General features: G+C 37.5%; 1 protein-coding gene and 1 pseudogene across 1 annotated transcript in view; one reads left to right on the forward strand and one right to left on the reverse strand.

Annotated features, from left to right (window-relative positions):
- LOC131682921 (putative fatty acyl-CoA reductase CG5065) overlaps positions 1-13007 on the forward strand; it is an 833091-nt gene that overhangs the window by 160037 nt on the left and 660047 nt on the right. The window lies entirely within an intron of this gene.
- On the reverse strand, positions 3438-10019 carry LOC131680090 (F-box/WD repeat-containing protein 7-like; annotated as a pseudogene).

Consider the following 13007-nt stretch of genomic DNA (forward strand, 5'->3'; position numbering starts at 1 on the left):
AATGTACGTATTGAAGTCCGCAATCATCCTAGTGTCGTGGTGTCCAGACTCTGTATTGAAGTCCGCAATCATCCTAGTGTCGTAATGTCCAGACCTAGGGGCAGATCACTTGTGATGCATTTTTAAAAATTAGCTAAATTAAATGCATTTTTTTCCATCAAAATAGAAATTTATAATGTATTTTGCGTTGCGTGCAATATATTTTGCGTTGCGTGTAAGACGTCAAAACCCTACAAAAAAATAGCCCTACATTCAACAAAACGTCGAACAAAGTGAAGCAGCGTAGGACGTTTGTTAAACAAACTTTTCTGCGAGGGAGTGCAAAGTTGATGCAAAAATAGAAATTAAATACATTTTTTCTAATTTGATACAAATTTGATATACATTTCTAGAGTGATCTGCCCCTAGGTCCAGACTCTGTACTGCGTCATAAATGCCGTAATTATATGATGTACCCGATACTGGGATGTTATGACGCAAAGGCATTGCATCATAAAGTCGAGAATTCACTTATAGTTTCGAACATTTTGACGCATAGGAGCAGCATCATAGCGTTCCTGCTCATAAAGAAGGGCGCGTCATAATATCTGTGACATAAATGCGTCATATTATCCTGGATTCTATAACACAATACCTCTGCGGCATAACATCCCTATATCAGTGTGTGCCCAGAATTTTCTCTCAAAGTGAATTTTGACAGTATGCTCATTGGCCCTTCTCAAAAAACGCGAGATATAAATCGCCAGATTTAATTATAAACACTCATACCCACTGAGAAGTCCAAAAAATTGTTTCAAAATCGTTCAACACGGGTCCAACGATGGACGTTCGTTGAACGGTTATTTGGACGATGTCCAAATTGGTCCAACGAACGTCCATCGTTGGACGATTTTGAAACCAACCGTTCTTAGAGGGTAGTAATAGACTCGCGGATATAAAAACCGCAAATCTGGCTACTAGAAAAACAAGCATGTTAAACTGACATCACCCAAAACTGTGCAAGCTCGAACGTGCTCGATTATCTGTTTTTATCAAAATAATTTTTCAAGTGGTTCGATATATGAATCAAAAGAGAAGTTATACGCGTGACACCAAGCAACAAAAAATAAAGAAAAGCAATAAAAATATTCAATTTCTTCAAAAACGTAAAGTTGATGAAAAAGAACATAAATAAAAACCTTTTTATGTAATTAGGTAGAACACAATAAATATCATTCTAAGTAACATTGTAAAATACTAATACGGACATAACAAGTGAAGCCTACTATGAATAACAAAATACATATTTAAAATAAAATAGCAATATTCCATGTTTGCGTTGTATGACGTCATGTTCGTTTGGCTCCTGGATTTCAACAGTTTTTTTGGCTCAAAAAAAGTACCTTCGCAGGTCTATTACTATGAGTGTCTAAAGATTTGATCTGTGTAAATCTGGTTGCAGCTTTAAACTACCGACTAATCGACAGATTTAATTTTAGACCTTTTAGACGCACATATTAACCGCCCATAAGAGTCGGGGCAACAATTGGCCGATCAATTGGTTACACTTTCTCTTTCATAAAATGTTTGACAGTGCGCTTATTGGCGATTCTACATTGAAGCCACTCACAGATAGCGCAGGAAGCAAAGTGTTGCTGATTTGATTGTGTTCTGTTATAGTGCATATATTTTCTGTAAACATTGGTGAAAATAACTTTTAAACACCAAACCACCGATCAATTTGTAGATAATTGTTTATTAATCATCATTTTACAAGATGATGAGTAAACATCTTGCGAAAAGGTATAAAACATAGTGGTTTCTAATATTATTCGCAGAGCTATATGTGTGCTATTCCGAAATGTAATTTGTTGAGCACCGTACCCGAATAGAAATGTACAGTAACAAAACCATGATTTTCACTGCTACAGTACAGTAATTTTACAATAATTTACAGTAAGTTTTAGTATTATGCTACAATACAAAAACAATAAACATTAACGTTTTTACAGCAAATTTCAATGTGAAATAGACTTTAACAGTGAAAAAGTGGGGTGGTTATGTATCTTAACATTAAAAAAATCAATTTTTCCATACATCGTTTTCTCGAAAACAGTAAAATTGAATGTAAATGTACTGTATCAGTTTTTTGCTGAACAGTGAAATTTATTGTTACATGAGATTTTATTGTAAATCTACTGTGAGAACTTGGCATCGAACAATATTGAAACAGTAATAACTATAATATTTATTGTTTTATGATTGTTTGTAAGGCAAATGCTATTGTAAAATTCTATCCGGGTAGCCGCCGCAACATAATTTCCCGTTCTTCCTAAGTTAAGCTAAACCTTCATAAGATGGTGTAAATTCATGAAACTCTCCAGATCGCGCGAGGAAAGAATATAATCTTAATCTTCACTGAATCTCCTACGTAGTCCAAAATATGAAGGAGTTTGACATTGGTCAATCAGTACCAGTACCAATCAGTACCAGGTCTTGGTTTCGAGTTGGAACTTTATTCATGGAACGATTTTTTATAACAACAATTATACCCCGATTACATTTCGAAGAAATGTATGGGCCAAATAGTCGCAAATGGCTGTAATTTCAGAATAATTGCAAATAAAACTAAATTTTTTACTCGTTTCATTCCTATTTTGGCAGTGGTAAGCTTTTTCCGAGAAGAAAATGAAGTTTTTGTTGTAAGCTAAGAGAAGAGAAGACAATCGCGTAGCCAATTTGATCCAGTCCTAACCTCAATATTGAACCAGCTTCTGATTGGTCATTTTGCCAGTCATGAGCGTTCATTATATTTACAAACGGGATGGAAAACAGTGCTGCTGAATCTATTCTGGCTATTTTTCATATGCATCAACATTTCGTGCAAATTGAATAAAAGACCTGAATGACGATATAGTTACGTGTATTGTTAAGAGAGACATGAATAAATATTTAATTTAATTTTTAAATGCAGCTAGCATTGTAAATTCTTGGTAGAGGTGCGACCTTTTAGGTACATTTATTTTCGGCAATTGTAATAAACATTCAAAGGGAATCTGGCAACGATGAACGCTTATTGTCTTCAGATTTACGGCAGGGCCAAGTCGAGAAAATTAAGAAGAGCAAGAAGCCTGTTGTCGTCTCTTCTCTTACACGCTCATCCAACATAACTCAAAAGTGAGTGGCCAGCCACTCAATTTCATAAAAAGTGCACATAGTCAAAAGGAGAGTTTTTCTCGCTTACTCAGTTTTGAGTTCGAGTTGAACAGGTCAACATTTGAGTACTTTTTACTCAAAAACAAAATATGAGAAATAACCACTCCAAATTTAGAATATAGCTATATGAAAATTCAACGTAATTTAAAATGTTATTTACCTGTACCTCCCGGCGTTAACACTATGTCTGGATCTCGGTCCATATATTCCGGGAGCTTTTCTTTCCTGAATATTCCCCCTTCCTAGATAGCATGCAGATCATAATCTCTTAGTAACGGCTGGATCTGAAAAAAATCAAAAGAAATTAGGTTAAAGCAAAAATAAAACTTGGCGAAACTTACGATTGATTTTCCTGAATGTTTTCGCGCCTTCCTGTTCACAGCAAGGTCTTTTTTTTAAGTTCTGGTCGACACCCAACTTTAATCAATTGTTCAAAGTAATTTTTTCACCCAAAACTTTAAAACTTAACGGTTACTCAAGAGATGAGATAATTTCACTCAACTCAAAACTCATTTTTTGACAGTTTGCCTAGATTTTTGAATTTGAGTACTCGGAACTCAAATTTTGAGTAGTTCTGAATGAGCGTGTAGGTTGTAAGCTACGACTCACTTGCGGGTGAAAAAAGCAAACAACGCTATGCCAGTTCATGAGCTGAATCATAGGTCGCCTGACTAATTTTGGTTTTGCCGCAAATCGCTAATTGGCCGTTGACAAAAAAACACACAAGAAATTTACTTTCCCATCATTTTCATACTAGTATACCGTGAAGCTGGTATATTTTATGCTGTTTTGTTTATTTAACTTATGCTTTATATGGTTTTGACTGTCATAGTTTTTTTTCTCTTGATAAGTTTAATGTAGGTGTTTTTTAGCGTTTCTTTCTGTTCCTTTAGCAAGTAAGTAGATTATTTTGGTGAATGGCAAGGGTTTTCTAAGGTATACATCATTTTATCGACAGAACAAGTTCCATAAAATAATCACTGTTAAATTGTTTTTTTTTATATTTTTAAAGCAATCCTTGGGAAGTTTTATTGAGTCGCTTCAATGAAAGATTCTCCTTATATACTTTCTCTTGTTGATTGTGCGCTCGTTTCAACATTTATCTCTTAACTCTGCATAAAATTATCATCTTTCGATATGTTCTGGAAACGTGGAAAGTTTTATAATGACGTAATCATCGAAATAGAAACAGCTGCTCTCAATGTTATATAGATCCTATTGAAAATTTTCCCCAGAATGATTTTAATTTCCACAATCAATTTCGACGGCTAAAGGCACATTTCTTCACCCTCACTTAACTTTTAAACCAGGTTCACTAGTAAATTCCATATCAACATTTGAATAGGGCTAATAAGATTTGTAAACAAACTTTTGTTTTGCTGATTTCTCCTAATTTGTTATCATTTCAACACAGAAAACATTTGAAATTGATTCTACCAAGGATAAAGATGTTGATTCATGTGTATTTTTCATGAAATTCAACTCGGTAGCGGGATAATGAGCGAAATAAGTTTGTTTACAAAAGTCTCATTAGCCCTTTTGAAGAATTACTATTGAATTTAAATCTGGCGACTGGCACATAAAAACGTTCAAAAATTTTGGATAGTGGAGCTTAAAAAGATAAGATCGAAGGCTTCTCAAAAGCCAGTTGTCACATTAATTATGCCCATTTGGATAAAAGGAATTTCGCGAAAATAGAAAGTGATTGCATTTGAATTGAATCTTTATGCGTCTTCCTAATATCCATAGCAAAAATAACCCGATTTATAGTACAACTAATCGGTGTAAAGTCAGACCGGACCAAATCGCAAAATCTTAAAAAAAAAAATGAGTCAATAATGCCACTGGATAACGAATTTCTTTCGCTACATTCGACTTTAGCCAGATTTGAAATACAATGCAAAGTCATATAGTTGCGTCTGACTTAACACCAACCAACTGATAGTGAATTACCAATAAATTACAATTTCAAGGATTCAAATAATCCTATCTGCAAATGAATATACCTCTACCAGAAAGGTTTTCTACCAGAAAGGTTTTCTATAAATTTACGATCCATATCGAAATGTCGAAGCGACTGAGCAATTAACGGAAGACAAAGTAAACAAAAAGTAAGTAAACAATCGCATTATTAGATTTTGGGTTTGTGTTGATAGGTTTTGATTAATATCAAATGAATACATTTTATCGAAGAGCCTGTTTTATATGAATTGGGTTTAATACAAAACGGCTCAACACCCAAAAACTTATTTCAATACACAAAATAAAAACAAAAGCGACTAAATTTTGCTAAAAAGTTTTTTAATATATAGGTAATTATGGTATATTTGGCCAAGAATTTATTTTATGGTGGCTTTGAGTTATTTTTTCGAAATCGAGAAAAATGTGATTTGAAGCTTTCGGTTACAAGTTACTGTGTGAAACCTTTACTGGAGACAACTTTAAAAAAATAATAATGCCGTCAATATCTGTTTAGTACTTACTATTGAATCTGAGACGGATTTTCAATACAAACAACAAAAGTGAATTCATTTTTATACGTCTGGTCTTATTTCTTACCTTTTTACCATTTTCACACTTTGGAAAGTTCAGTCCAGGTGATACGATAATAGCAGGATTTGGCGTTTTCTTGGTTTTATCTCGAGTTATATTTAACATGAGCTCAATGGTTTTTCTCTTCTTTGCGAATACTCATAATGATGATACACAATACATACGTCACTCTATCATTTACTGTCATACAATGATTTTCAGAAACTTCTTCTGTTTTACAGCGATTTTTTACCTGCAGTGAAATGGAACTGCAATCAATTGACTTAGGATGCGGCCATTTAACAAACACAACATTTAAAAATAACTCTTTGACTTAATATGCGTTTGAGCACCTGCTGAAGTCAGTAAAAAAATATTTTGCAAATGAATTAAATACAAATATACTTGGATGAGTTTTAATAGTAATGTTTAGAGAGTCACTTCAAGCTTTTTACAGCCGATTTGTAGATTTTACTTCGAAACCAACAAACTTTTGTTAACTTTAACATTTTAGAAGCAAACTTGTCAACGTATCCTTTCCAACCAAAGCAATAGTTAAATTTGCGTTGCAAATTTTTGTTTTTCTTTTTGCTGTCTTTCTGTTAAGCTTTCAAAAACAACATTTTTTTTAACAAACTGGTGATGCGAAATTCAACAGTGCACTTAGTTGTACCAACAATTTTTAGTTGAAACAGTCAAATCAAAAATCAACAAATGCAATATTCAATTTTTGCGATTGCGGGGTTTTCCGTGCAGCTAGATTTTCTTTCGTTATAGCAGTCTGTTTATCAATTTAGAATAATCAAAATTATCACTTCATCAATTTTTTTTGCGGCGCGGTTGCGGTAAAACCGCGCGGTAAAAGCTCTTTCACGCACCGCATCTGCGGGAAAAAGTGTCTCACCGCACCGCAGATTTTGCGGTGCAGGTGCGGTAAATACCGCGCGGTTGCGGTAATTACCGCAACCGCGACGATCCGTATTTAACAATATAATAATTTAGGGTGTTGTTGAAGAACATAATCGAAAAAAATGAGCGAAAAAGAGAAGGAAAAAGAATCCAAAAAATGCTCCGGAGCGAAAACGTGATCGTCGCACAGCTATGCAATCACTTTAACCGGAATGCACAAACTTCAGTTACACAAGTTACGACAAGGACACCAAGTAAATCATTTTCGAGTATAAAACCAGACGCGCAGGTTTCATGATTTTTCATATTATTTGCCACTACCTCATTTTTTTAATCTGATGACGTCAATGGATTTCATTTATTATTTGTGTTATTAATTTTTCTATAATTTGCAGTATTCATCCTCTTCAAATAAATGTTGAATCGCCTGATTTTCTAGGTGTGTACATTGTTTTATTTAATCTCGAATATAGTGACCTATTGTACTCCCAGAATACTTCCACATCGAAGAAAGTGCCTTTGCCTTATTGGATTTAACTTGAAAAATATTTAGCCTTGCATAAAATCATTATTTCCAAAACGTTGCCAGGCCAGGTGTATAACTTTTCCAACGAGTGCTTGTTTGCTAAAATAAGTGCAAAAATGCCATCGCACGAGCTCGCCAAAATACAGTGACACAATCTCATATTCGTACACCTCTAGTGTTTATGCTTAATATTATTTCATAAATGTTTGCGCTATTTAATATAGGTATTGTTTTACAAATGTGGTAGTAGAATCATCACCTGTCATTTTCTTATCATTTGTAATCTAAAGTGTGCAAGTTTCCGTACACTACACATAAAAAATCATGACCTGGTGTGAAAATGGCACAATTTCATATGCGTACACTTTTTAAAAGTCAATTAGGTTTGTCAATTTTAAGGCCTGTTATTTCTTTATTTTTTGAATTACTCGGTCACCTTTCTGAATTCCCTACAACTATTTGCGTAATAAACTAGTAAAACCTTAGTCTTTCGAAACATACCGATAAATGTTTAAAAAACTTTATGGTTTTGCAGTAATAAGCGAAAGAGAAAGCGAAAAAAGAGGGATCTCATTTGCAGATTGCCCCTATTGAGAAAAAAGTCCACTTTTAATTTTGAAGACAAATTTTTGCGGATGTCATCACTGATTTCTAGCAGAATTCTGGCTCAAAATCAAAAACCGATTCAGAATCCTCTTCCCCAGTAAATTTTGTAGAGCTCAATCGGCCCGATTATCAGGCCGATGATCGGGCCGACTAAGCCCGATAACGGGCCGATCAGAGCAGGATATCGGGTTTATATCCTGCAATTTTGCACCATTTGCATAAACCGCGTCAACCTTCGAATATGTCAAAAGCATCGACGTAATCGGACCGACGTGAGTCCGATGTCGAGCTATAGAAAATCGGGCGATCGTCGTGCTCCTTATTTTGGTCTTCTTCTTATTTCATTCGTTTAAGTTTTCTTTTTTTTTCAAATCAAAACAAAAACAGCAATATTTTTTGATTCAAAATTTTTATTAGCGTCAGATTATCTAAACTTATTTCTACCGCACCGTTGCGTAACCCTACGACACAAATTTGTTTCGTGTCATTGGCTCTGATTCGTCACACACCGCCCGATTCTAGTGCAACCAGGTTACGTCCAGTTTTAACGTCCCACAACTTGACGGTACCGTCGTCGGAGCTGATGATTCCGAAGCGGGAATAGAACTGTAAACAGGTAACAGCTGATTGATGCTTGTTGGGGCCAGATAGCATTTGCAAGCACTAGCCAGTGATGATGTCCAAAATCTTGACGGTCGAGTCAGCATTCCCTTATTCCAGAATATTTTGCCGGAGCTCCATTCCTGATGTTAAACTCTGGTGACCCATTAGATCATGATTGCAACTCTCCGTTTCCGCGTTCCACACGCGAACCGACGTGTAAAGCGAGCCAAACACAACGTGAATACCATCAAACTAGCGAGTACACCCGATTAGTGTGGCCCTGGAGCGTATGGAGATACTCTTGTCGTTCAGGATTCCACACATTAACCCTGCAGTCCCGCAACTACTAGCCTACCATCGTACTGAACACAGCGAACAGCAGCCAAATGACCAACCAGCACATGTAGGCAAGTGCCCTCGGTAACGTCCCAGACTCGTAGAGTCGCATCGCGAGAGCCACTGATGACTTTATTTCCGTGTAAATGCATACAACGAGCAGTCGAAGTGTGGCCATATAGCGTATGTAACAGTTGGCCAGTTTCAGCGTTCCACACCTTCAACGTGCGGTCAGTACTGCCGAAGATGATTATGTTTCCGGCCTTTTGTGACGACCAGACTCCTCCTGTGTGGTTAACCAATGTTCGAAGGCACTTTCCGGTGATGGCAAACCATACTTTGAACGTATTGTCGTCGGAACCGGATACAATTCGGTTGCCGCAGAACTGAAGGCACGTGATAACGTGGTTATCGAAACCTTTTAGTACTTTAGCCGTACGAATCGGTCTCGAGCGCCAGTTCATCTCGATGATGTGTTGTCGCATGTACGCCACTTTCCATTGGGACGAAATAGGAGGCATATTGCCGGCACGGTCCCGTTTCGGACGGTCACCTCCCATCGCTTCCATCACGATGGCAGCTTCCTTGCTATTTTCCTTCTCTTGGTTCCAGGTAGGACAGCACTTGAAGTGCGAGCTCTTTCAGAGGAAGTAAAATAAAATCTCGCGGGAATTGGGGTTCGATAACCGTCATCATGTGCCGCACCTGGGTCGGGCCGTAATGTTCGGTCAGCAGATCTACTGCCACCAGACGTTTGACGGGAGTCCATCGTTGGAAGTGTTGCAACCAGTCGTTTACCTCGGGAGGAGGATTATACTTCGGGAAGTCTTTCGCTCTCTCATCGTTGAGGATGTTGGCGTTGAAGTAAGATTAGACGGACTGAGTAAAGTTCTCGGCGAATCTAAAGCTAACCGTTTCATACTACTAAAGTTGAGGGACTTTGAGCTTGCGTTGTCACAGTTATTCCTTCAACGGTTTCGGATCCCATAGTACGACCGGTGCCGCTTCTGAACAACATCCGATTCTCAGTCAACTTGCGCTTCCGATGCGTACTTCCGGAGCCGGGATCATGAGCGAGAATATTTTCCGCAGCATCCATGTGAATATAGTTGGACAAATGAACGTCTCGTGAAGGCAGTTCGTCCTCGATGCTTGCAAGACCGCCGAGACCGGTGCCACCATGTCCTTCATCATCAGTGTAATCTCGGCATGTGAAAGTTTCCTCATCCTATCCTTCCTCGCAATCGGCTTAGTTTTCTTCATCGCACTCGTGCTCTACTACAGCAGCAGCCAGCTCTAGTGAAATAAACATAAGGTACTTCTGTGAAATTAATACGTAATCATATTAATTTACGATAAAATGGTATCGTCCAATTTCGTACGTACCGAAATCTAAACTTGTACACAGGAAAGCCATACGTGAAGCAATGGGACTCATCCAACTCGGACGAGTTGGCAACTGTAATTTTGCAGTAGCACGATGACCGGATGAGAGCAACTTCTGGGCAGGTTAATGTGTCTTGATTAGTATCCACCGTGGACTACAGTGTAGATCAGGTTTAAACAGTTTTTCCCAAGAAAGTCCTTCACAAATGCCAAGAAAACGAATAAACTACCAAATGTGATGACCCCGCTCAACACCTGAAAAAACGACATACGTGATTAAATTTTAATATATTATACATGGGCTGTTTACCTATAGCATCAAGTTGTATTGGCCTAGATTTTTCTCGTCTGGTTGTCGTAGAATGAAGTACAACGATAGTAGGATGGCACGTGGAATATCCAGTCGAAAGCAAATTTAGTAAGCCAAGTCGGTCAGGGGAGTAATGTCGATTTCCGCATTGCTTTTTGTTATTCGGGTCCTGCGTGGTCGTGACAAGTCGGCTCCAGCTCATGTTCAACATATGTTGAAACGCATCTCGGAAACGCCATCATGGTATCGAAAGGTTCGGTGTTTTGAAATCTAGCGGATTTATGTAGAACATGATAAGCAGCTTCGTAATGCTGAGCGTTTGGATGATTTTCCTTAGAGACGTAGCATGGCGGAGATATCCATCAATCCGTCAGCCAATCGATGTGTTATGTTTAGGTCCAATATTATCACCGGTTCGTAGAAGAGGTACCTGGCAAATAGTAATTTATTTTATTTATGCATTCACCAGGAACAGTTTGGTGTGATCGTTTATTTTTGGTATATGCATGAGCATTGGTTTGCTTCTCGATATAATACTGTCAGCTTACAATAAACTTCTGCGGCGATGAGGTATGTTTGCGTCTTTGACTGTCTGCAGGCAGAGCAAGCTTTGAGCTTCTTCTTTGTAAAAAATGTCTGAGTTTTTTAGTTGCTGCGGTTGATACTTTCCAAATATCCAAATATGGAAAAATTTTCATGAAAAGTAATCAATATAGCATAGTAATCAATGTATTTGGGGGCATTGGTAGTATTGCTGATTGATTTTCGTGAAGATTTTTCCAATGTACAGTGGTCCAAATCCAGAATTTAGGATGACAAAAACATTTGTGACTAAACTACTGGTTCTAGAAATTTCATGTCTTCGGAACAAATAATCTGTGTCAATTCAGGCATCTTTTGAGATGGGTGACATTAGGGTGGTCCAGAAATTGTTTTCGAAACAAGAAAAGATAAAACAATCAAGTGTTCCGTAAAATTTTAGTACAACTTTGTTCAGGCAACTTTGCGGAGGACGTCATATTTCTAACATTAATGGTTTTAATTTTACAGCCATCATAATGTGTGATAGGGTAACCCTAAACATTGTTTTTTTTTTTCATTATAACTTTATATTTTTTTTTCCTGCAATAGCGTCTTCACAAAACTTTAGAGCTTAAAGAGACGAATATTGTTTATATAGACAGATTTGAGATAGCTCATTTAGTTCAAAAGTTAAGAGAATTTTTAGCAAAAAAATACGCGTGAATAAATTCGCTTTTGTAACTCTGTAACCATTCACATATTTGCGTGTGCTTTTGGATGGCCACGCGGACCATCATTCTGATATTTAGTTTTCGGTGTACGGATCACATTCTGACAGGGAGTAAGTTACTCCATATCACTATTGTTCCTGGTCATGTCGACATGAAACGTGTTGACCAGTGGATATGAGAGCTTTCTGTTTAGTTGATTCAATTGAAGGCATGGACCTAGACTTCTGGAATCGAGGATAGAGACTTCCTGACGTGACCGATACATGATCGCGCGAGTGCGGGGGACTGTAGGTTCACGCTTGAGATCGCGTTTGAATGTTTATAAGTGCTGAGACGTTCATATTATCACGGGGATGTTATCATGTCTGCGAGAGCGCGGGTGTAGGTTGCGTGGATGATCACGAAGGGCTCAAGCATTTATATGTTTGTTTGTCGCGTGTATGTGACTTCGTGAGTATAAGTTCGATTTTTATGTCGCCATGGAACGTGTAGTTTGGTAGATATGAGCATCAACTTTTTGATTGGTCCACCTGAAGGCATTGGACTTATGCTACTAGGACCAAGAATTGTAACATCGCGTGGACACATTATCTTTATGAACGTGTGGCCATTCGCATGTTCGTGTGTTCTTCAATGATCGCGCATGCACGTCTTGGTCCAACTGAAAGCATGAGTTTGGGCTGCTAGAATCAATGGTAGAGACTTTTGGACGTTACCGATTCATGATTGCGCGAGCGGTGGGTTGATGCTTGAGACTGCGTTAGTAAATTTTTAGGTGCAAACGTTTACGTACCAGGATGTTTGAATTTTGGTGACATCGCGAGCGTTTGCGTTTGTGATCAGGTTTGTGTTATCGCGAAGGCCACGTTTGTACTTTTGGAATGAGATTGTGAGTGTATATGAGAGAATAAGCAATTTGTGTTAGTGAGTGTTAACATGCATCTAATTTAAAATATAGCAATAAAAGAAGAGTGCCTCCTGAGAGAATTGGACCCTAAACCCACATTGTATATTATTTGACCATGGCAGTGGATGATAAAGGTCGCCATGCTAAGTACTAAAATTTATCACAATGTAGCTTAACTAAAAAGAAAATAATCGTATCCCAAGTTTCTGTGACATCATCACTGAAATACTGCTTTAGTGGAAATGCCCCCGGACCACATCAAGGTACAGTATCATGAGGGATGTTGTTTATCTATCTGATCTCGTCGCTGTTGTGCTATCTTATGACAAGCGCCATTCTGCACATTTCGAGAAAAACGGTTTTCAAAGTTTGAGATTGAATATCTTGAAACTTATAAATGGTATAAACAATTCAAAGAAGACAATTGATGCTTCTATCTATTCT

This window comes from Topomyia yanbarensis, chromosome 2 (genome assembly GCF_030247195.1).
Source record: "Topomyia yanbarensis strain Yona2022 chromosome 2, ASM3024719v1, whole genome shotgun sequence".
Classification (NCBI taxonomy): domain Eukaryota; kingdom Metazoa; phylum Arthropoda; class Insecta; order Diptera; family Culicidae; genus Topomyia; species Topomyia yanbarensis.